Here is a 23,153-nt window from a genome sequence, read left to right on the forward strand (position 1 = left end):
GAATGTTTTTTCTCTCTCTCTTTCTGAAACCCCTTTAGCAGCTATTAAATTTTTATTGACTAAAAACCAAACATAGTAATTATTGTAGAGACTACAGAAAGTATATCTGTCATGTGGAGGCAGGTGTCACGATAAGAGTGAAACCAGCAAGAAAGCAGTGCACACTGGAAAACCTTTCTGATAGGCACCTGCAGGAAAACCCCCTCTGAGAGCTAAACTGCCGATGGATGTTTGGGGGTGTGGGGGTGAGAGGGCAGGAGAGGGTAAGAGCCAATCTGGTGTTTTGGATCATCCTGGATCTGGAGCATGTATAGTCCATCAGGTTTGTTTGAAGACTGGTTAGAATAACCCCTGAGCACTATCCACTTATATTTGATATTGTATTTATCATGTGACTTCTGCTTACTAATTCAGTTTCCAAGAGCCTAAGAAAGGGAGATGTGGAGGATTGATGCCAAAATAGCTGTAATTATTTCCTTTCCTGTATCCTGTATATGACTTTGTAACTCATCCCAGCAACAGCTGGAGACTAGTTCTGCACTCTTTACACATGGACTGGCTTTGTTACTCATTTTGGCCAGTAGACCGTGGAAGGACTGATGGTGAGCCAGTTCCAAGCCTCAGTCTCAAGAGGGCTTGAACACCCGCTTCTCTGTTTCCGAACCTTGCACAGCCACTATAGAAACACACCTAGGCCAACTTGCTCAGTGATGAGAAACCAGGCCCATTTACTTAACACTGTTTCGGCTGATTGCCAGACAACCCTAGACGTGTGTGTGAGGCCATCTAAGACCAGCCATCTGTGGCTCAACCACCAGCGGCTAAACCACCAGCTGACCACAAGTGCCTGAGTGGGCCCAAGAGAGATCAGCTGAGCCCGGCCCAGGTCAGCAGAAATGCTCCACCGACCTTAGATGTGTGAGCAAAACCAAATGCCTATTGCTTTAATTCTCTAAGTTTTGGTGTGGTTGTAACATAGCAGTGGCTGAATGATACAGGAGGGTCTCTGATGTTAGTATTATAACTGACAGAAAATTTTGTTCACCATTATAAGTTTTTAAAATTACAAACAAAAATATCATAAAAGAAAAAACACACAGACTTTGACATTCTTGTTTGTGCTTTAGGATCTTATAAGGCAATGATCACGGAAGTCCTCAAGCTTCGAATATGTGGACAAAACTGAGTTCCTGGACTTGTGTAAGGGAGGATCAGACCCTAGACTTTCAGAGCACTCCCTCCTGGTGTTCTCAGCACAAGTGTGAGGAGACAGTCATATTTTTTTAAATAAATAACATCTCTAAGATGTAACAGTCCCCATTTCCTCATCTCTTCCTAGCTTACAGGATAGGGACTTGTTTTCTCTTAGAGTATCTTTAATTACTCCTAAGTTCTTTGCATCTGCTACTGTGAATTCTCTAGTAGTTCCTTCTCAGAGCAGTGTTTTCCCCTCTGTTGGTTTATGTCTCATCACCTTCCTCGGGGAAATGAGGGGGGATGTGGACAAAAGTACCTGTCACAAGTGAAGTTGGAAAATACCAACTTTTAATTGGGTTCTACAGTGGTTTCTGTGACCCATTCTGACCTCCTGACATTTTCTTTTCTTTGAGTTTTGTCCTCAGCTTTATTGTAAGGAATCTGGTTGGGCAGAATGTTTGCAGCGAGAGAACAGGCATAGCGAGACCTGGCCCCTGTCTCCGGTGAGTCACCAGCATCTGTTACTTGGTGGCCGAGTTTCGTTATTGCCACTGCTGCTGGGCTGGCACATCTGTTGAAAACAGGGATGGAGAGTTCTGGGATTCGATAATGACTCCTGGGGAGATGCAGGAGGAGGGTTGCTGTCTTGGAAGCGGTCATTGTGAAAACCTGCCTGTCTGTGTCTTGTACAAAATTAAAGATTTCTTTCCTTTTCAGACTGCTAAAGGGGGTGGGACCAGAAGTCTTAGGGCGCCCACACAGGAAAGACACTGAGCTTTGCTGTGCCTTCAGTTCTCATCTAATGAGTGAGAATGGTATTAAATTTATCATGAGGATTGATAAATAATTTAAACACGTAATTCCTAGCACGCCTGGAGCACAAACACGCTTGATAAATGCAGTTTTTTTCCTCTCTTTTTACCTTTTCTGACTTTTAGTTATATTGTTGTTTGCTTGCTTGCGCGTATATGTATCTCTTACTCTGTAGAATGAAGGATGCGTTTTGGAAAGCAAGAATACATGTCTACCAAAAACTTTAAACTGCTTGTACTTTTTACCTATAATCCCACTTACATAAATTTCTACTGAAACAAAAATCCAATTTTAAAATGTAGAATGATATAGTCATAAAAAGATCTGATGTTGCTTCAAAAACCAAGTTTTTCCTGTCATTTGCCTTAAAAGCACACACATACAGTACTTTTATCACTCTTATTTTTATTTCTTTATCTTTTGTGCTATTTGCTTTTTACTCTCATTATTGTTTCCATGCAGCTAATAAATTCTCATCCCTTCCCCAAATCATTAAAAAATAAACAGGTATTAATTGTCCATGAGCTCCACATGAATCACTTCCTTCTAAGAAAGATGATCAAACAGGCTTATTTCTTTAGTCTAGGCAGCCCATTTCCAGGGGAAGCAAAACTGAATTATAACCTATCTTGCATGTGTATGCAGCTATCAGGAAATATTTCATAATAATAACTATGTCAGTCCTTCATAATATTTGGAAGAAAATGGTCAAAGAATACACTAAGAAGACAGTCAAGGAAAGTATTCAAAGGGGAGAAAGAGAACTTGACTGGATTGATCGGTTGCTACATACACATTCCAGTCCCCATGTTGCTTTTACAAAAACCCAGGCAGTGAGCATTTTAATTTCCCATTTCCTGAATAGGAAACTGAAGCCCCAAGTTTCAAATGCCTTACCTACAGACCAAGAATTTGAACAAAGGGCTGCTTTACTTTAATATCCATGTTCTTGCTCCTATTCCCAGCTGCCTTCAGGGCAGTGATTCCTACCTGTGGTTACACATTGTAATCATTTGGGAGGCTTTAAAAAAATGGCAATGCCCAACACAACACTGAAAAAGAACCAAGTTGGAGGAGTCACATTACCCAATTTCAAGACTTATTATAAAGCTTCAGTAATCAAGACTGTTCATTGGTGAAAAACTAGACACGCAGATCAATGGGACAGGATAGAGAGCCCAGAAGTAGACCCACACAAATATAGTCGGCTGACCTTTGACAAAGGAACAAAGCCAATTCCATGAAGAAAGGATAAGCATTTTAACAAATGCTGCTGGAACAATTAGAGGTCCATCTGTAAGATAAAAATCAAACCTAGACCCAGACCTTACACTTCTATAATAATGAGCTAAAAATAGATCACAGAACTAAATATATTATACAACACTATAAATCTGTTAGAATAAAACAATGGAGAAAAGCTATGAAACCTTGGGTTTGACAACGAGTTTTTACATATATGAGCCAAAGCATGATTTAGTAAGAAAATGGTAAGTTGAACTTTATCTAAATTAAAAACTTCTGTGAAGGATACTGTTAAGAGAATCAAAGGACAAGATACGGATTGCACAAACTGCGTTGTAGTTGAAAAGTTGTTCAACATGGAGGTACAGGTTAACAATTCTGACACCACTCTCCATGAGTACTGGAATTTAACAAGTAAATGGATGGACAGTGGTGGGAGCCAATCTCTCCCTATTGGAGTGGGAGGTTACAGATTAGCAAGAGGAAGAGGCTGGAATCATCGATCTGGTAGTTGGATTAGAGTTGGAGAAACCCATATGGATTCATGTTAGCCTAATATAGATACCCGTAGTCACATACAGAAATACTTATAGATATATATATGAGGGGACCCCCCAAATGGAATTTGTTTATAAAAAATTGTGTGTTCTTACATGTTTAAACTTTAGTCACTCTCCATTTGATGCAATACATCTATCAAGACATTTTTTCCTCTGCTCAAAACAGTTTTTGAGCTCATCAATTCTGATGCCTTTTAATGCTTCTGTCATTTTTTGTTTCACCTCTTCCATATCAGCAAAATGTTTCCCTTTGAGGACTTTTTGTCACCTGGGGAACACCAAAAGTTGCTAGGGGCAAGATCGGGTAAATGGAGCGGCGGGGGGGGGGACAGAGGGGCCATGCTGTTTTTGCTCAAAAACTGCTGAGCACTCAGCACAGTGTGGGCAGGTGCACTCACAAATCACCCATCATGACATGGGCAAATGCATTGAAAGAGTCTTCAGAAAAATTCACCAAAGCTGAATGCAGCCTCTCACAACACTACCAGCTGCTACACTGATACAGATGGGTTCCTAGAACACTCACCTAGTGGAGGAAGCCTGCACTACAAGGGGCCCACCCTCCAGAAGATAATTCCAGGTTTTGGGGTGTCCCTCCATATGTATACATGGGTTAATACTTACATGTATATATTTCCTTGTTCTGTCAACTGAGAGGGACTGGGAGCTATGATAGCCCTGTGGCAATGAGCACACCCAGCACCAGATCTTGGTTTCTAATACCATTCTCCAACAAAAGGAACCAGAGCTAAGATAAATGGTTGCTTCTAGACTAGGGTAGCAAATATGAAAAATGAGTGCAGAGCAGCGTATGTGCAAAAAAGCAAGAAGGTACTTGTAACAACAGCAATGCACTGAGGGGGTGTGTCAGTGAGACACTGGGATATCTGAGCCACAAACTAAAGTAGTATTGGAATGAAACCCAAAGTAGGAAATAAATAAATGAGTCCATATGGGTATGAATAAATTATTGAATATATAAATAAGTAGAGGAAAATGATATTTCTTATACTAAAGAAGTCTAAAAGTTTTATGTAGATACTATGTCCTTAGGGAAGTGGAATATAACCCAAGGAAGTGGGTGGAACAGAGTGGCTTCCTTAAAAAGAGTGCAGAATGAAAAGAGGGAGGAAAGAGCAACTTTGTACTGGAGAAACCTGACAAATACCTTAGCCAAATGGTTAAGGTCAACATCAATAGTTAAGTCATGTTGATATATGTACCCCTGATTTGATGTGATCAGAATGGCTTTATCCCTGGGCTCTTCCTCCCAAAAGCACATAACCCCAGTCTAATCATAGGGAAAACATCAGACAAATCTCAGTGAGGGACATTCTACAAAGTACCTGACCAGTACTTCAAAGCTGCCAAAGTCATTAAAATAGTGGACGTCTGTGAAACCGTTACAGCCAAGAGGAACCTAAGGAGAAATGGTGACTGCATGTAACTGGGACCCTGATATACAAAAAGGAAATTAGGGGAAAACCAAGGAGATATGAAAAAACATGGACTTCTGTTAATAACATATCAATATTGCTCATTACTTGTGATAAATGCACCATACTGATACAAGATGTCAATAATAGGGAAAACTGGGCATGCGGTATATGGGAAATCTCTGTACTAAATTTGCAATTTTTTCATACACTTAAAACTGTTCTAAAATTACTTAAAATAATTTGCAAAGCTTGGATACTACTCTAGATTCTGGTTTAATTTGTTTGCTGTGTGGCCTTGTTACAGAGCAAACAAGGGGGGGGCCTGGGACGATATACTATTATTGAAAGAAAGGCCCCGGGTCTGTTATGTCTGCCGCCAGAGGAAAGACGTCTCTCAATGCCAGAGATTTGTGAAAAGGAAAGGAAATGTTTATTTAATGCTATACAAACTTCAAGTAGTGACCTAATGTCTTTATCAAAAATCCTAAAATCCCTAAAAACACCCACAAACACACAGTCCTTCCTTCCTTTCCCCTTTGCCCAGTCCAGAGTACCGTATCTCAGGAAAGGAAATAGAAGTCCATGACTCAGACAGTCCTCTGGTTCTTCCCAGTTAGTAATCCCTCTCTACTGGGAGACCTCCCTGGGTTCCCAGCACCCTCAGCTGAGTCGCCGGGATCTCTGCTAAAACCAGGTGGTGGTTCCCCCTTCTAAAGCTGCGGGGGTCCCCACTCTGGCAGAGGCATGTGGTCCTCTCTCTCTCAGGGCTGCAGGAAGGGAGAGTCCCCACTCTGCCAAAGCTGCGTGGTTCTCCCTCTCTCAGGGCTGCGGGAAGGGGAGAGTCCCCACTCTGTCCAGGCCGAGTGTTTCTCCCTCTCAGGGATGCGGGAGTCTTTACTCTGCTAAAGCTGTGTGGTTCTCTCTCCAATGGCAGTGATCCTCTCTGCACCTCCACAACCACATGGTTCTCTTCTCTCAATGGTCACCAAGTCTGGGTTTTAAATCCCCGAGGCCAATCTTCCTCTGCAGCCTCATTTCCTACTCCTCCTGCACTTGGGCACACTTGCCCTTAATCTGCTGTCTTCTCCAGCTTTTCTGGTCGCCATTGTGGGTCTGGGCAGGTGTCACCCCATGTCATGGAGCCAATCTTCTCCCAGCTCCCACGCAGGCGCTGTAACTCAGGGGACCTGCCTCCCAGGTCCCATCTTTGGGGGGAGGTCCCTTTCCATCCCCCTGGCCTGGAGCATGGCCATAGCTATTTAGCATATCTAAGTGACCAGCCAAAGGCTATAGGTATGTTAAATGACCATGCTATGGATTAGCTGCAAAGCTGCCCTGCATGTTCTTGCTCTGTGTGCCCCTTCCCCCAACTCACACCTGTGGGGGAAGGGGTGAAGACACCTTAAAATCTCCTGGACACCTTGAGTTCTGGACCCCATTTCAAATGCCTATTTGGGATCCCCCCTCTTGGCTGCACCCTGTAACAGCCTGACTCTCGGGACTTAAAAAGCTACCCAGGTGATTCTAATGTCTGGCAAAATACTGTTCTAAGGGAAGGGTTGGCTTTTGCAAATGTACTACTTTGTCTTCCTACTCCTTTATTTGTTTGATTATAATAAATGCTCTGACGTTGCCCGTGGTGAAATTGGGACTTCCTGATCTTGGTTGTTTGAAAACAACAGCTCTTTAAATGTACAGCCAGTACTATGGGGTTTAGAAAGCGACAGTTCCCCATTAAATAAGAAATCCTGTCCACAAGCTTAAGTACCATAAACATTTTAGGTGAACAGACAGTGAAGGGCAGACTATGCTAAATGTATCTCTGTTTTAAATCTGCATGCAGTGGGAATGCCTTTAAGTTCTGTGTGCGGTGCTAGGCCTTGTGGACACGGTGTAAATCATCCCCAAACTTTCAGGTGCAATGGTTTGGCTGTAATTAGTAGGCTTGTTCTGCAGGCTTTGATTGTGACAAATGAGATAAAAGCATCACCTGCTGGCAAATGTAGCTTAAAGGTTCAGTAACTGCGAACTGAACCGAGCCATCTATTTTTCTCCTGCAGCAAAGCTGGCAGCAGTAGTTCCTGGGCTTCGTACCTGCTGCTGGAGGTGACTGGCTCCTTCTGACCCCAGTACCTGGAGGGTGAAGAGGCCGAGGCTGAGGCCGAGAGGCCATGGAGCTGTGCTTCTTCATGTGTGGACGGCTGTGGTACGTAATTTGGAAATGATGAGCCTATATTTTCAGACTTACACTGTTTGCTAAAAACCCTAACAGGGCAGGAAATTGTTTCATGCACATTAAGGTATAAAAAAGATTTATTTCTCTATGAATTTGCTTCCTCAGAAGTAGTTATTAGCAGGAATTTCTACTTTTGAAAACCTATAAGAACGTTAATCAACCAGAAAATTTGTTGATTGAGTCGTACACTTTGCCAGACACTGAGGGGGATATTTTAAAAGTTAAAATATAATAGTTACCTTTTATTTATTCACCCAAGCAATGCTTGAGTATATACCGCATACCAGGGATCTGCTAGGTACTAGATATTTAAAAACAATAGCAACAACACTAAGATAGTCTCTTAAGTACCCCATAGTCCAAGAACTTATTGTCTAGATCAGTGGTTTTCAACCAGGGGTGATTTCTCCCCACACAAGATACTTCACAATGTCTGGAGAAATATTTGGTTGGCACCATGGTGGTGGGGGAGTTCTGGGGGATGCTGCTAGCATCTGTGCTAAGCCAAGTGTGTATTGTTGATGAGTAGAGGGCACGGATGCTACTAAACCTTCTCCGGTGCACAGGACAGTCCTCCACAGTGCAGAATCACAGGGCCCAAAGTGTCAGAATGCTGAGGGTGAGACACCTGCAGACCCACTGGGCCCTTCAGTAGAAAGAGAGCACACTCTTCAGGTGTGACTTAATGAGGCAAGCGTTAAAACCACCTCCTACTCTCCCTGTACCTGGTGGGGTTGAATAGGGAGGGTCTCTAGCTGATGGTCCTACTGAGATGGGGTGTGGTGGCACTGTCAGAGGAAGGTCAGCACTTCTAACCGTAACATCCGAGGCCAGAGGGCCTATTAAATCAGGCTGCTCCAGAGAGATCACCTGAGTCCCCCATTTCCTGAGAGCAGCCAAGCGTCTGCAGCCAACCCCCAAACCCACAGTCCTTCGAATAATGTTACTAAAAGCCAGTGACACTCTTACAATATAAACATGGCATTTGCACTGAAGTTGAACTTACTATAAGCATCTTGTATCATGTTACTTATATTTATCTATTAACTGTAAGTTTAAGTGTAAAAAGATGCCTTACCTCCATGCTGTGCAAGGTGGCCACTAGCCACTCGTGGCTCTTTAAATTAGATGGTGTGATCCTTAGTCACACCTTCACATTTAAAGGGCTCACTAGCCACATTGCCAACTCGCTACCAAATTGGATAGTGTAGAATTAGAACATTTCTATTCTCACAGTTCCAGTGGATAGTACTGTCTCTTACAAGCCCTTCTAAAGAGTCTCACCAGTATGCTGTTATTGCTGTTAAAAACAAACAAACAAACAAAAACAAACAAACAAACCTGTTTCCTAGCAGCTGAGACACCAGGGCAAATGCTTCCCATTATCTCACTATCATTATCTGTTAAAAAGACACAGGCATGTTCTGCTGGTGGGGGGAACCATCTTTTGTCAGACATGGAATTTTGGGAGGGTAGTGGATGTTGGGTAATGTATCAGATGATTGAAATTGATTTTCCAGAAGGTGTAACAATGTAAAATTCAAGTAGATAACCCCTATAAGGCATTTCTGATCTAAGTCAAATGTGTATTGTTAAATATTAATTCCATTAAGGTTTGTCAGCAGGGAATTAAGATATGTGACCTAAATACATTTCTTTCTAGTGATTGACTGTAAGAGATAAGTAGCGTTAGGAGTATCTCAGCTGAGGAAGGGGTGGGATGGAAGGAGGCGGGAGTACCAGAATGGCCTGGGGGGCTCCTGCAAAATGCGTAGGTTACCCCACATAATGTTTCTCAGAATTGAGGGATGAGTGGGGAAGGTCTTGCACATGTATATTTTGAAAAACGTTTCCATGTAATTCCATCATAGCCAATCCAGGTGACTATTGTTTAGAGATATGAAAAGGAAAATTAACATGCCTCTTTCCCTTTGTTTGATGGGAGAGGGAGTGAGGCTTAGAAAAGACACCCGAGCCCCACCTCCAGCTATGATTCCCCCACCTCCCGCAGGCCCAGACACTAGCTCAGTTCTCTCTCACTATCTCTTGCAAATGACCCACTGGTTGGTCCCAGCTACTTTTCCTCTTAGGTCATTGAGAATGATCCACTGGGTTTAGAACAACTGCTTCAAGCATTTCCCCCCAATATCAGGTGTCTCTAGCAAACATTCCCAAGGGATCACAGCCTGTTCTTGGGTGCAGTTTCTGATCAGTGCCTGCAACGATGACGCTATGTGCTCTGATCAAAGGATGTGTCACATGCAAGGGGATGCGCTGGCCAAACAGCCCATCAACTGAGGAAATGCAGGAGCCCCCCGTATATTTTTTGCTCAGGTTGAAGGGTACTCCACTTCTCCGGAATGGTGCACCAATGGTGTGTGAGCAGGGCTGAAAATAGTCTCCCAAAAGGACCTTAAGAAGCCCTTGGATAACTGTTTCAGTAGAGAGTTCAGAGTTTGGCCACAGGGTGTGGCTCATTTTTTTTTTTTAATTTTAGAAAGCCATTACTGTAGAGAAGCCTGAGTCCATCAGATTGACAGCTAGCTCTGCCAAAGGACAGAAAACTTCAACACTGTTCCCCCTGCCCCAACCCTCCTTTAAACTGTAACTTTACATCATATTTTCAAGGCACTCTAGCCCTGAATGGACCTGCTTGTTTTTCACATTTGTTTTTTCTGTTAATGGATTTAGAACAACCTTACTATATTCTACAACTTCTTCATTCTTGGCTTCAAATTTTCTCCTTAGAAATTTAGTTTTCTTTATGCTGTGTAAAGTGCTAGTCACTTGGGACTTTAAAAGCCTAAGGTAGGACTCATATCATTGGGGAACTACCCAGAACATAAAGTCCTTTTCAGGATACACTGTACAAGGTATTAGGTAAGCAAAAGTAGCCTACCACCCCCAGCAAATGCCCAGCTCTAGCTTCCTACCGCTCTCTAGAGCTGCATAATCGGTTGGTTGTGAAGGTGACAAAAAAGGATGAAACTATGAGGAGACTAAAGCAGATTCTAAATTAGTAGTCTAAATTCCATCTTTAAAAAGTCTTTGTGAATGTCTCTCCTGTGAGTCTCCCTGGGCTTGGGATGGCAGAGTTGTGAAGCGCCCTGTGATTACAAAAGGCAGTTAGAGTTTGTCTTCTCTAGATTATCTAGCTAGAGGGGAAGGAGAATCTTAAAGCCATGAATAGTTTTGGCTTAAAAAGTCCATCAATCTAGCCCTGGCTGGTGTAGCTCAGTGGATTGAGCATGGGCTGTGAACCAAAGTGTCTCAGGTTCGATTCCCAGTCAGGGTACATGCCTGGGTTGCAGGCCACAGCCCCCAGCAACTGCACATTGATGTCTTTCTCTCTCTTTCTCCCCGCCTTCCCTTTCTAAAAATAAATAAATAAAATCTTTTTTTTTAAAAAAAGTCCATCAGTCTTTCCAAAGGAAGATGGAAAGAAGGAGAAAGAACTCTGGAGTGGCTCACTGGAGCCTGCATCATTCATTAGCAAATACTGTGCATCATTCATTAGCAAATACTAAGTGCCCGTTATGTGCCAGAAACTGTGGCACAGTGTGCTGGTGTGGCATGATAAAAAAATTATGTAGGGATGCTTGAAGCATATGCATGTATAGTTTTTGTCCCAGTCCCTGGCACAGAGCTCCTAAAATCCTTGGAACTTCCAGAGTCATAGGAATGTCCCTGGTATTCTAATGAGGTTACTATATTATAGATGGGGTGCTTGGACAGCTGCAGGATGTGGGGCTGGTCACCAGAGGAACCAACCAAGTGATTAGAGAATTAGAACTACTAGCCCCACTTCCAACTTCTGGGGAGAAGCAAGGGCCTAGGACACAAAGAGTGAGTCATACTACATGATGGGGTTTTCATAAAGACTCTGACACAGTGAGGTGGAGGGAGAGTCCAGGTTGGTGCACACGCTGACGTGCTGGGAGTCCTGTGTCCTCCCTGCCCCCATGCCTTGCTCTAGGCATCTCCTTCATTTGGCTCTTTGAGTTGTATCCTTTGTAATAAAACTAATAGAAAGTAGAGAGCTTTCTGAGTTCCAGTCACTGTAGCAAATAATTGAACCTGAGTGGGAGTTACAGGAATCTCCAGATTTGCAGTCAGCTTGGCAGAAGAGCGAGTCCCCTGGAGACCCCATTTGTGGTCGGTGTCTAAAGTGAGACCAAGCCCTTAACGTGTGGGGTCTGTGCTAACTCTGGGTAGTTAATGTGACATTCAACTGAATCATTGGACATCCAATTTGGTGTCAGAGAGTTGAAAAGTTGCTTGATGTTGGAATGATGTGTCTGGGCATAAAATGGTGTATAATAGCAGGAATGTTTCTGCTCTTATAATGTTTATAAATATCTCAGTGAGTTGTTGGGTTATTTGGCACTGTGCTGTATGTCATCCAATTGTCCCTCTAGAGCTACCCACTTTGGTTCTAGAGGCTGGCCCTGATGGACCACATCCATGGGCACATTGTTCTCTTTCTCTGGTTGGATCTGACCAATGGGGGCTCTGGCAGGAAACTGAAGGGAGGGAGGTGAATAAGATCAGGGTATTTATTCCTTTCACTCCATCTTTGTGGGAAAACATTGGGTAATGTCTCTAGGTGGAATATCACTATGCCTTTCAAGGCAGTCTTCTCTACATGGCTTTCTCCTTCCTTTCTGCTCAACACTCTTCCTCCTTGTGCCAAAGGGTGGTAACAAGGTTGCGGGTTTGATCTCAGGTCAGCGTGTGTACAAGAATCAACCAATGAATACATAAATAAATAAGTGGACTGACAAACTGATGTTTTTAGCACTGGCCAGGTAGTTGGTTAGAGACTGTCCTGATATGTCCAGGTGGTAGCAGTGCTTCAGCTCCTAATCCTGGATTATTGCCCATAATCCCTGTGGTTTTATTAAACCCTGAGTATACTTTTATAAAACGTTCCCTAGTAAATAAACCTTCTTTGCATTATCCTAGTTTGTGTGTTCCATCCTTTTGGGGCCCTGCCTAACACAAGCACTGTGCACTTAAATGTTGGATTGATGTGTACCAAGTATGTTGATTTATGTTTTTATATAGTTGATGTAAAGCTAGCCATTTAGCTACTTATGAAGGTCACCCTATCACTGCTTCTTAGCAATGATAAAATTATATGATAGAACAAAGTACTTATCTTTGCATTTCCTTTGGCAGGAGAGTATACATTCAATGAGGTAAAGAGAAGGGGCTAGAACATCGGTTCAGCTTTATAGCATTTAGAATTGCAATTTCAGTTGCCAAAATGCTCATTACCGATTATGATTCTGGCATTAATACTATATTCCAGGCTTTGAAGATGCATTAATAGCCTGGGATTTACACCAAGATGATACAAGCTGAGACGAGGTTGATAAATGTTGCAAAAAGTCATGGTTATTAACCATTTTATTGGTGAGATAGAAAAGGTAGCAGCACTCAGATGTTCAATAGTTGTGCCTGAAACATATTTCCTTTCACGATAAACATCTAAGAGAGAGAGACCCCAGAAATAGATTAAGAAGAGAGCACAAAATGTGTGCTTTTATTTACTTCGCAGAGGCTCTGCTATAGGAACCCTGCCATGAAATGTACATTTGTTATTGATCTTTTCAACTGCTGAGCCCACTCCAGTACCTCCCTTAGAATCTATGATAAGCCAATTTTTCCAAATGATGAATTTCTTGTAACAAGATATATATTTGTATAGTTGTGACCTTTCCTAGGAGTTACTTTGAGCCTCCTTTCTTCCTTATTTTGCTTCCCGAAGTCATTACTGAAATATAAATTAAGATGGCCAGACAGGACTATCAAAGATGGCTTCTGATCCATTGATTTGCAGATAAGAGGGAAAGCTTTTCTCAGAAGATGGTGCATGTTTACATCTCAGGAGAATTGGTGAGAGGCTACCTTCATCTTCGATCATTAGCCTTCAGACATAAAAGCAATTTCAAAGGTCATTTCTCTCCTCATGCTATGGATGAAGAAATGGACCTGAAGATATTGGAACCCTTATCCAAGAACACAACTTTTTTGTCAGGGCTGCTGTAACAAAGTACCACAGACTGAGGGGCTTAAACAACAGGGATTTATTGTCTCCCTGTTCCGGAGGCTAGAAGTTCAAAGTCAAGATGTTGGCAGGATTTGGTTCCTTCCGAGGACTCTGAAGGAAGAATCTGTTCTAGGTCTTGGCTTGTAGATGGCTGTCTTCTCCCTGCGTCTATTCAATATATCATCTTCTCTCTGTGTATGCCTCTGTCCAAATGTTCTCTTCTTTAGGCACACCTGCCACCTTGGATTGGGGCCCACCCTAGTGACCTCATTTTAACTTGATTACCTTCTTAAAGACCCTATCTCCAAATGGAGTCAGGTTATAAGAAACTGAGGGTGGAACTTCAAAATATGACTTTTGGGAAGAACGCAATTCAACTCATAACAACAACTGTCTAAACACTGATTAGAATCTTGGTCTTCTGATTCCCTTGTTAGTTTTTTTTTTCTATTACACCACGTGGCTTTTAATATTCTTATTTCTATTACTACAGAGAGGACTATTTCCTTTTTCACAAAGGTAGGATATAGGAGTTTTCTCAGAACATTTCACATGATTGAATTTAGGAGAACAAGGTCAAAGTAAGTTGAAGGGAATAAGGATCCTTATTTCATACAGACTGAAAATATTCATCTTGGGGATAAGGAGAAACATTAAAGTTTTGATTATTAAGTGGCTGAAACTTTAGCATTAGTGATGAAGTTCTCCTAGACTTACTCCATTAACTGCAGTTTTATATTATCATGTTGTGATAATAAATGAGTTTTTCCAGTTATTTTTCTCTTTGACTTGGATCTCTCTCTCCCTGGGGGAAAAAAAAGGCTTCCAGGGAAGCAAGGTTTATTTCTGGATGTCCCATGAATAAAGCTTTGGCAGAACTATTGCCAATCTCCACATTTAATTCTCCTAAAATCATTTTGTCAGTGTAGGGATACTTGAAGAATAGGAAGGTTATGAAGCAGCCTACATGGTGCCAGATATCTCAGGGGAATGTCTGTACACTGGGAGGCATGATATTTATGTCATGCTGCTCCAAGCGGTCTTTCAGAGAAGGTGAATCTAAACAAGACAAATAAGTCTTTGTGTATCATGTGACAGAGGCCAATGTGGCTTGCTCACCCTTGCATGATGAAATTGCTTTGATTAAGGTTGGAACAGGTGAAAAATGTTAGGGTGTTCACCCTTCAGCAGTGACTTCATTCTCCTTATTCTCAGGTGGTCTATCAAGCTGCTTTGGAAGGAGGGCAACCTGATGGTCAGAGAAGTAACACAATCCGCTCAAGACCACAAGTGTGCTCCCTCCTAGCTCGATGTGCGTTTCACCCAGGGCAACAGCTGTGATTTAGAACTCAGGAACAGGAGACTAAGGGATGGCCCTAACTATCTAGTGACATTCTGTAGGGGTACACATAACTTTGGACATGGCCTACTTCGCCAAGTCATAGGATATACCTCTTGATGCTTAAAAGAGGTAGTAATGTTATAGAACAAAGAGGGGGGCCTGGGACAATATACTATTACCCAAAAGGAACCCCCAGGTTTGTTATGTCCACCGCCAGAGGAAAGATGTCTTTCAATGCCAGAGATTCATGAAAAGGAAAGGAAATGTTTATTTAATGCTATACAAACTTAAAGTAGTAACCTAATGTCTTCATCAAAATCCCAAAGTCCCTTAAAACACCCACAAACACACAGTCCTTCCTTCCCACTTTGCCCAGTCTGGGGTACTGTATCTCAGGGAAAGAAATAGAAGTCCGTGGCTCAGAAGCCCCTGGTTCTTCCCAGTAATCCATCTCGGCTGGTAGGTCTCCCTTGGCTCCCAGCACCATCAGCTGTGCCGCTGGGATCTCTGCTAAAGCCGGGTGGTGGTTCCCCCTTCTAAAGCTGTGGGGGTTCCCACTCTGGCAAAGCTGCATGGCTCTCCTTTCTGTTGCCACAGCCACGTGGTCCTCTCTGCACAATGGCTGCGGGAGTCTCCACTCAGCCAAAACTGCGTGGTTCTCCCTCCTCAATGGCTACAAGGTGGGGGGGGGGGGTTGCCACTCTGCCAAAGCTGAGTGCCAATTCTCTGCTAAAGCCGCATGGTGATTCTCTCTCACAGGGCTGCAGGAGTCCCCACTCTGCTAAAGACCAAATGGTTCTCTCTTCAATGACTGCCGTGTCTGGGTTTAAATCCCTGAGCCAATCTTCCTCTGCAGCCTCATTTCTGATTCCTACAATCAGTTACACCTGCCAGCACTCTCAAAGCCCTCCAGCTTTACTGGGCTGCCATCGTGAGTCTGGGCAGGTGTGGCCCCATGTCATAGAACCAATCTTCTTCAAGCTCCCACACAGGCTCTGTAACTCAGGGGACCTGCCTCCCAGTTACATCTTGGTGGGGAAGTTACTCCCATCCCCCTGGCTCAGAGCATGGCCACAGCTATTTAACATATCTATGCAACCAGTTAAAGGTTATAGATATGTTAAATGACCACACCAGAGGTTAGCTGCAAGGTTGTTGCTATACAAAACAAGCTCTCAATGGCCCTGCTCAGTATGTGCCTTCCCCCAACCCACACCTAGGGCAAGTGGTGAGGATATCCTAATATTTCCTGAACAACTTGAGTTCTGGACCCCATTCCAAATCCCTATTTGGGGTCCCCCTCTCTTGGCTGCAGCCTGTTACAGTAACTTCTAGGATTTAACTCCTGCACCCTTCCCTGCTGGCAGTGCTTCCCAAAGCATAGCTCTTCAATCACCAGCCTTTCAAATATTTGTGGTTAAACAAATTCAGAAAATGTCACACACTAAATCCCTCTCTTAGCTATTCATTATGCATATTGGAATCTTAAAGGCTTTGCAATGTTTTGCAATGAAGAAGTCATTTAATTTTTTTAATCAGGTGTTTCTCTTCTTTAAGTCATATGATCATGGAACCATTTGTTCATGTGAAACATGTAAGTTGCAAGCAACACATTTTGAAAACTCCTGTCTAAAATTTGCATAAATTGAAGCAATATACACATCAAAAAAGAATGTAGATCAACATCATAGCTGACAGAATAAGAGATCTGTGGACTTATCCCCACAGAATACTTGACTGACAACCCTTATTATCTCACAGACTATTCACTGTGGCTATTCACTAGCAGGGATGCCATGCTAAGCTGGACTGGCCAGGCTTTTCACTTGCAAGGATCTTTCTTAATTGTAGGGATGTAGATGGCCGTGTGTGTGTGTCTCCTGAATAATCACGTGGCTTAAAAAAGAAAAAAAGTACTGGGCTGATAAGTGGAAGGCATGATATATTTTTGTCCTTTGTCGTAAAATTGTGATGTGACCTACAGTTCCACTCCTTCCCTAGTTAGCGTGGCTGTTATTGAACAATCCCACATTCTCCTGTCACAAGGCAGACCTTTAGTACCCAGCAGGCCTCCCTGTGTACTTGGGACCTCAGCAAATACCGTCTGAAGATGGAGAGGAAGAAGAGGTTGTCAGGCTGATGACATAATGTCTGTGTTGGGTCACCTCCGGAGGGGCAGAATGCTACAGAAACAATCATTCTCAAGGGAAGGGTGGCTGGATTGTCTGATGCCCCACAGCCCATGGAGCACAGCCTGGCCATCCATGTCGAATGTTTGTAGGTAGATGCTCTTATAACAAAGACCTTATAGTTTCATATCACAGAATCTACCTTGAGCTAGCTTAAGAAAAAAAAGATAATATATTGTGAAGATATTTGAGCATATCATGGAATTTAGACAAGTTGCACAACCAAATCTTAAAGTTTAAAAACATGACAGCTCAGGAATCTGCTCTCGGTTTCTGTAAGCCATAGCTCTAACTTTGGGTCAAATATCTATTTTAGTTCATTGAGTTATGACACATCTGTTTGTTGAGGAGAGTGTAGCATTACCTTGATCTCAAGATAAATAGGTCCTGCTCTGGCTGGTGTGTCTCAGTGGACTGAGCATTGGCCTGCGAACCAGAAGGTCACTGGTTTGATTCCCAGTCAAAGCATGTGCCTGAGTTGCAAGCCAGGTCCCTAGTTGGGGGGATGCAAGAGGCAACAGATCGATGTTTCTCTTCCTCTCTTTCCCTCTCTCCAAAAATAGATAAAATCTTTTTTTAAAAAGAAAAATGTGTCCTTTCTCTAGCCCCTGAGAATGAATTGTGACAATCTGAAAGTGTAGTAATTTCATTTCCCTTTGTCAGTAATTGGTGTTGAGGTGGCCATGTGACCCAGTACTAATGCAGGAGATGTAAATAGAAGGCAGCTGGATATGGGTTCTGGAAAGCCTTTGTCTTACCAATAAAAAGAGACAACATTTACCTGGCATGGCTCTTTCTTTTTTTGCTTTCCCTCCTTCTCTCTGGAATTAAGACGTGATAGATGGTGGCACAGCAGCCATCATGTGACCATGATGTGACAAGCACCAGAGGGCAGTTGTATGCTAGGAACAGAGGGTTCAAAGGAGAAAGAGCCAAGATCCCTCTACAGTTGAGCTGCCACACTGATACTGGATTGCATACCTCCTGATTTTTGTTCTTATTTGAGAAAAAATGATGACTTATTTGTTGAAATCACAGTGCACTATGATAGGTCATTCTTACTGTTGTTATTTGAAACCAAATTCATTCCTAAGTGAAAAGTTATGTAGTTTAAATACAGCTGTGAGGAATCAATCCCTATGGATCAGAGAGTGAGTGTCAGATTTTCATGGGGAGCTGACCCAGGATGGCTTATGAAATGGTGAGGTATTCCAGGTCTCTATGAAAGCCACCCTGGAGCTTTGAAATCTCACCGCTGCTACTACCCACCTGTCCTAAATAGAACTTATCAACCCATTAACAAATTAATTAATTTCACTAATTTTTATTGATCCCTCATTATCTGCTAGATATTTTTCTAGGTGATGGGGATAGTTTGGAGAAGACAGATAATGTTAGCTCTTATTAAGATAACATTCCAAAGGGAAAGTAGACAAACTGGAGAAATAAATGAACAATCATTTAAGATAATAAGTTCCATAGAAAATATAAAATGGAGTGTTGCAATAGGGAGTTATGGAAGACTATATGCATGGAAGCCTAAGAAAATGATATTTCAGCTGTGCCAAGACAAAGAAATATGGCCCAAATGAAAGAACACAGCAAAGTCTCAGAACTAAGCAGTGAGGAGATTGCCAACCTATCTGATGGGGAATTTAAAGCCTTGATAATCAAAATGCTCACAGAACTAATTGAGCTTGGTTGAAAAATGAGAGAACAAATGAAAGATACCCAAAATGAAATAAAACAAAATATTCAGGGAGCCAACAGTAACAAGAAGGAAACCAGGATTCAAAGCAACAATTTGGAACATAAGGAAGAAATAAACATCCAACTGGATCAGAATGAAGAAACAAGAGTCCAAAGAAATGAAGAGAGGCTGAGGATTCTCTGGGACAACCTGAAACATTCCAATATCTGAATTATAGAGGTGCCAGAAGGAGAAGAACAAGAGCAAGAAATTGAGAACTTATTTGAACAAATAATGAAGGAAAGCTTCCCCAAGGGAAATAGACTTCCAGGAAGTCCAAGAAGCCCAGAAAGCCCCAAAGAAGTTGGACCCAAAGAGGAACACACCAAGGCACATCATAATTAAGTTACCCAAGATTAAAGACAGAGAAAATCCTAAAAGCAGCAAGAGAACAGAAGAGAGTTACCTACAAAGGAGTTTCCATCAGACTGTCAGCTGATTTCTCAAAAGAAATCTTACAGGCAAGAAGGGGCAGGAAGGAAGTATTCCAAGTCATGAAAGGCAAGGACCTACATCCAAGATTACTCTATCCAGCAAAGCTTATCATTTAGAATGGAAGGGCAGATAAAGTGCTTCCCAGATAAAGTCAAGTTAAAGGAGTTCATCATCACCAAGCCCTTATTATATGAAATGTTAAAGGGACTTATCTAAGAAAAAGAAAATACGAAATATGAACAATAAGAACAAACTCATAACTATTAATAAATGAACCTAAAAGAAAAGAAAAACAATGAAAAGAAAAACTAAGCAAACAACCAGAACAGGAACAGAATCAGAGAAATGGACATCACATGGAGGGTTTTCGGTGGGGATGGGAAAGGGAGGAATAAGGGGAAAAATGTACAGGGAAGAAGAAGTGTAATCAATAGGCATAAAATAGATGGGGAAAGATAAAAAAATGATGTAGGAAACAGGACTCAAAGAACTTATATGTACAACCCATGGACATGAACTAAGGGGGGGGGATGATGCTGGAGGGTTGAGGGGGCAGGGTGGAGGGGAGATAGAGGAGGAAAACTGGGAAAACGAATAGCATAATCAATAAAACTTAAAAAAGATTACACATCAGAACATTTCACAAAAAAAGAAAGAAAATGATATTTCATATGAAATTTGAATTGCAGAAAGGGACCAGCTCTGTGAGACCTGTGGGCCAAGCTTCTGGGAGAGAGGGGCCAGGGGAGTGGCCTCAGGCAGGAGTGAGCATGGCCTGCTAGAGATGCAGAATGAATCATTAACAGGTGTCCACTGCACAGTGATTTGGGAGGTGACCCATGTTTGTCTCATTATAACTGTTCTGGCCGTGGGCATTATGATGGATCAAGGCTCCAGACAGGGCTACATGCTACATAAGTGACTTTTCCTATCACCTGCTTCAGCCTGTCAGAAAACCAGGGGATGGAATGGCTGGGGGCGGGTCTAGGTAATAGACTGGAATCTGAGTGACTGATCATCTCCTCTCCTTTGAGAATGGATCTGTCATTCACAGCCACATCCCTAGGCTTCCCAGGGGCTGGCTTCCCATGAAATGAAGTCAACCCTATTCTGGAGGGACTGGTAAAGCCTTCAGCTGAAACACAGCTGCTTCAGGACCCCACTCCAGTCACTCCCTCAAGTTACAGTTGTCACACTTGATGTGTCTGTGGAAAGACCAACACAGAGAGGCAGGAACCCTGGCTCTGGCTCCCAGCTTGCTCTAGCTGGTCATACCTGAATCATTTTCAAGTGATGCTTATCACTGAAGCAGAGAAATGAGATCACAGAGCTGGAAGCCCCCACACAGTTCATCCTATCCTGCATTCCTCATGTGTCTGGCATTACCCACAACAAAAGGGTTGGAACGCCACCATCCCTGCTTTAAGTAGGTTGCCTGCTAAACCAGATATCGACCTATTTTGATAAAGAATCCAGTTCCCTTTTCTCTAACACTTGAACTTGGGGGAAATTAGAACCACTGTAACTGTATCTGCAGGCTGCTGTTTCCTCTGGGGTCCTGTGTGATTGGTGGGGCCCTGGGAATGTGATGATGTTTTACCTTAGAAGAATAAGATGGCTTGGAAGTACAACACCTAAACTACAATTTGGAAACCCCAGTTCAGTTCTCCTAGATCTGGGACAAAACAAATCACAAAATATCAAAGTTAGAAGAGACTTTGGTGATTAATACTCCTTCTCTTAAAGATGGAAATTTAAAAAAAAGGAAAATGACTTGACCAAAGTTAATTAATACTAAATGCAAAGGAAGGCACTTGGGGATCTGCATGGGTCTTGCATAGATGTTTCCAGTATTTTGTTGTAATGTTCTGCTTTGACTTATGGAACAAAGAAAATAACTCTGGTGTGTCCACAATGTATACAAAGTTCTCCATGGCCCTATCTGGTTTGACTCTCCTTTTAAGTGCTAGGCATTCTTTTTTCTCATGTCACAGAAATGACGTGAAGTGACAATAAATTCATTTATTTTTTTAATGATTATTTTAATCATTGTTCAAGTACAGTTTTCTCCCTTTTACTCCCATTCCAGCCCACCCCCGCAACCCTCCCTTCTTCCCTCCCCTTACCACCCACCCCTAGTTTTTGTCCATGTGTCCTTTAAATTTGTTCCTGTAAACCCTACCCATTCCCCACTGAAATTCCCTCTTCTTTCTGGTAACTGTCAGTCTGTCCCCTATTTCAGTGTCTTTGGTTATATTTTGCTTGTTTCTTTGTTTTGTTGTTTAGGTTCCTGTTAAAGTTGATATCATGTGGTATTTGTCTTTCACTGCCTGGCTTGTTTCGCTTAGCATAATGCTTTCCAGCTCCATCCATGCTGTTGCAAAGGGTAGGAGCTCCTTCTTTCTTTCTGCTGCGTAGAATTCCATTGTGTAAATGTACCATAGTTGTTGGGAACCACCCTGACTGGTATCAGAGGCTGAAACCCCCGCCTAGCTAAAGCTAAGGGAACGCCCTTGAAACCGTAAGCCGGCAAGGAGATAAAAGCTTATCTCCCTGGCGGGAATGCTGCTTCTGCTGCTTTATTCATAACTGAACCCCAAAAGCTTGGTCGGTTAGCCAAAGACGGGTAAGATTCCCCACGGGGGGAGTGACCTAAGACAGGCACGATCACTTTGGGAGGCCCCCCAAAAGAAGGACTTGGGGGGCTGCAGCAAAAGGGGGTGATGGACCCTCGCTCCTCGGCTTTGACATAGCCTGAGTTCTCAGCCTCTGGGAAAAAATCTCCTTATCTCTTGGTTGCCTTAGTTCCCTTGCTCCACCTAAGCCTGAAACAATGACAGGGTGGTGCAGCTCGGTACTGAGAAGTGCGGATTCCCCAGGGTGATCAGGCCTAAGAAAGAATATGTAAATTACTGTGAAACCTCCTTTGTTTAGAATGCTCTCAGTTGAATGAGAAGGGTCTTAGGAGGAAGTTAGTTTGTTCCTCAGTCTTACAGCTCTTTGACCCCCAACTCAATAGACCGGCAGAGTTCTTTGTTTTCTATAGTTCCTTACTTCCCCTAATGAGTACTATACTTTACCTGAATTATTATGCAAAATGAGCCTAATAAAAGCAGGTATGGACGGTAAATCAGCGCGCTCCCCACTAGGGGCGGTGGCCATTTCGTCCCTACTTCCCCACAGAAACTAGTTTGTCTCTGTGCATGTGTTGTTTTTTCTCGCGTGTTTATCGTCGAGCCATCCACAGTGTTCCGTGGTCACTGCTGGCCGGTGACCCACGCGCAACACATAGTTTTTTGATCCATTCATTTACTGATGGGCATCTAGGTTGCTTCCAGCACCTAGCTATTGTAAATTGTGCTGCTATGAACATCGGGGTGCAAAGGTTCTTTTGTATTGGTGTTTTAGTTTTCTTGGGATAGAGTCCCAGCAGTGGAATTGCAGGGTCAAAAGTCAGATCCATTTTTAGTTTTCTGAGGAAGTTCCATACTGCTTTCCATAGTGATTGTACCAGTCTGCAGTCCCACCAACAGTGCACTAGGGTCCCCTTTTCTCCACAACCTCTTCAACACTTGTTGTTTGTTGCTTTGTTTATGATGGCCATTCTGACTGGTGTGAAGTGGTATCTCATTGTGGTTTTAATCTGCATCTCTCTGATAGCTAGTGATATTGAACATCATTTCATGTGTCTTTGGATTTTCTGTATGTCCTCATTGAAGAAGTGTCTGTTCAAGTCCTTTGCCCATTTTTTAATTGGGTTACTTGTCTTCTTAGAGTGGAGTCGTGTAAGTTCTTTATATATTTTGGAGATTAAACCCTTGTCTGAGGTATCACTGGCAAATATGTTTTCCCATACAGTTGGTTCTCTTTTTATTTTGATACTGTTTTCTTT

General features: G+C 42.6%; 1 long non-coding RNA gene across 1 annotated transcript in view; it reads left to right on the forward strand.

Moving 5' to 3' along the window:
• Positions 1 to 7,328: 7,328 nt before the first annotated feature.
• LOC123820135 overlaps positions 7,329 to 23,153 on the forward strand; it is a 52,414-nt gene continuing 36,589 nt past the window's right edge. The window contains exon 1 of the long non-coding RNA XR_006785896.1: positions 7,329 to 7,460. This is a non-coding gene — a long non-coding RNA (uncharacterized LOC123820135). The remainder of the gene's footprint in view (positions 7,461 to 23,153) is intronic.

The sequence above is a fragment of the Phyllostomus hastatus genome, unplaced genomic scaffold, assembly GCF_019186645.2.
Source record: "Phyllostomus hastatus isolate PE091 unplaced genomic scaffold, TTU_PhHast_1.1 phas_contig_34, whole genome shotgun sequence".
Lineage (NCBI taxonomy): Eukaryota > Metazoa > Chordata > Mammalia > Chiroptera > Phyllostomidae > Phyllostomus > Phyllostomus hastatus.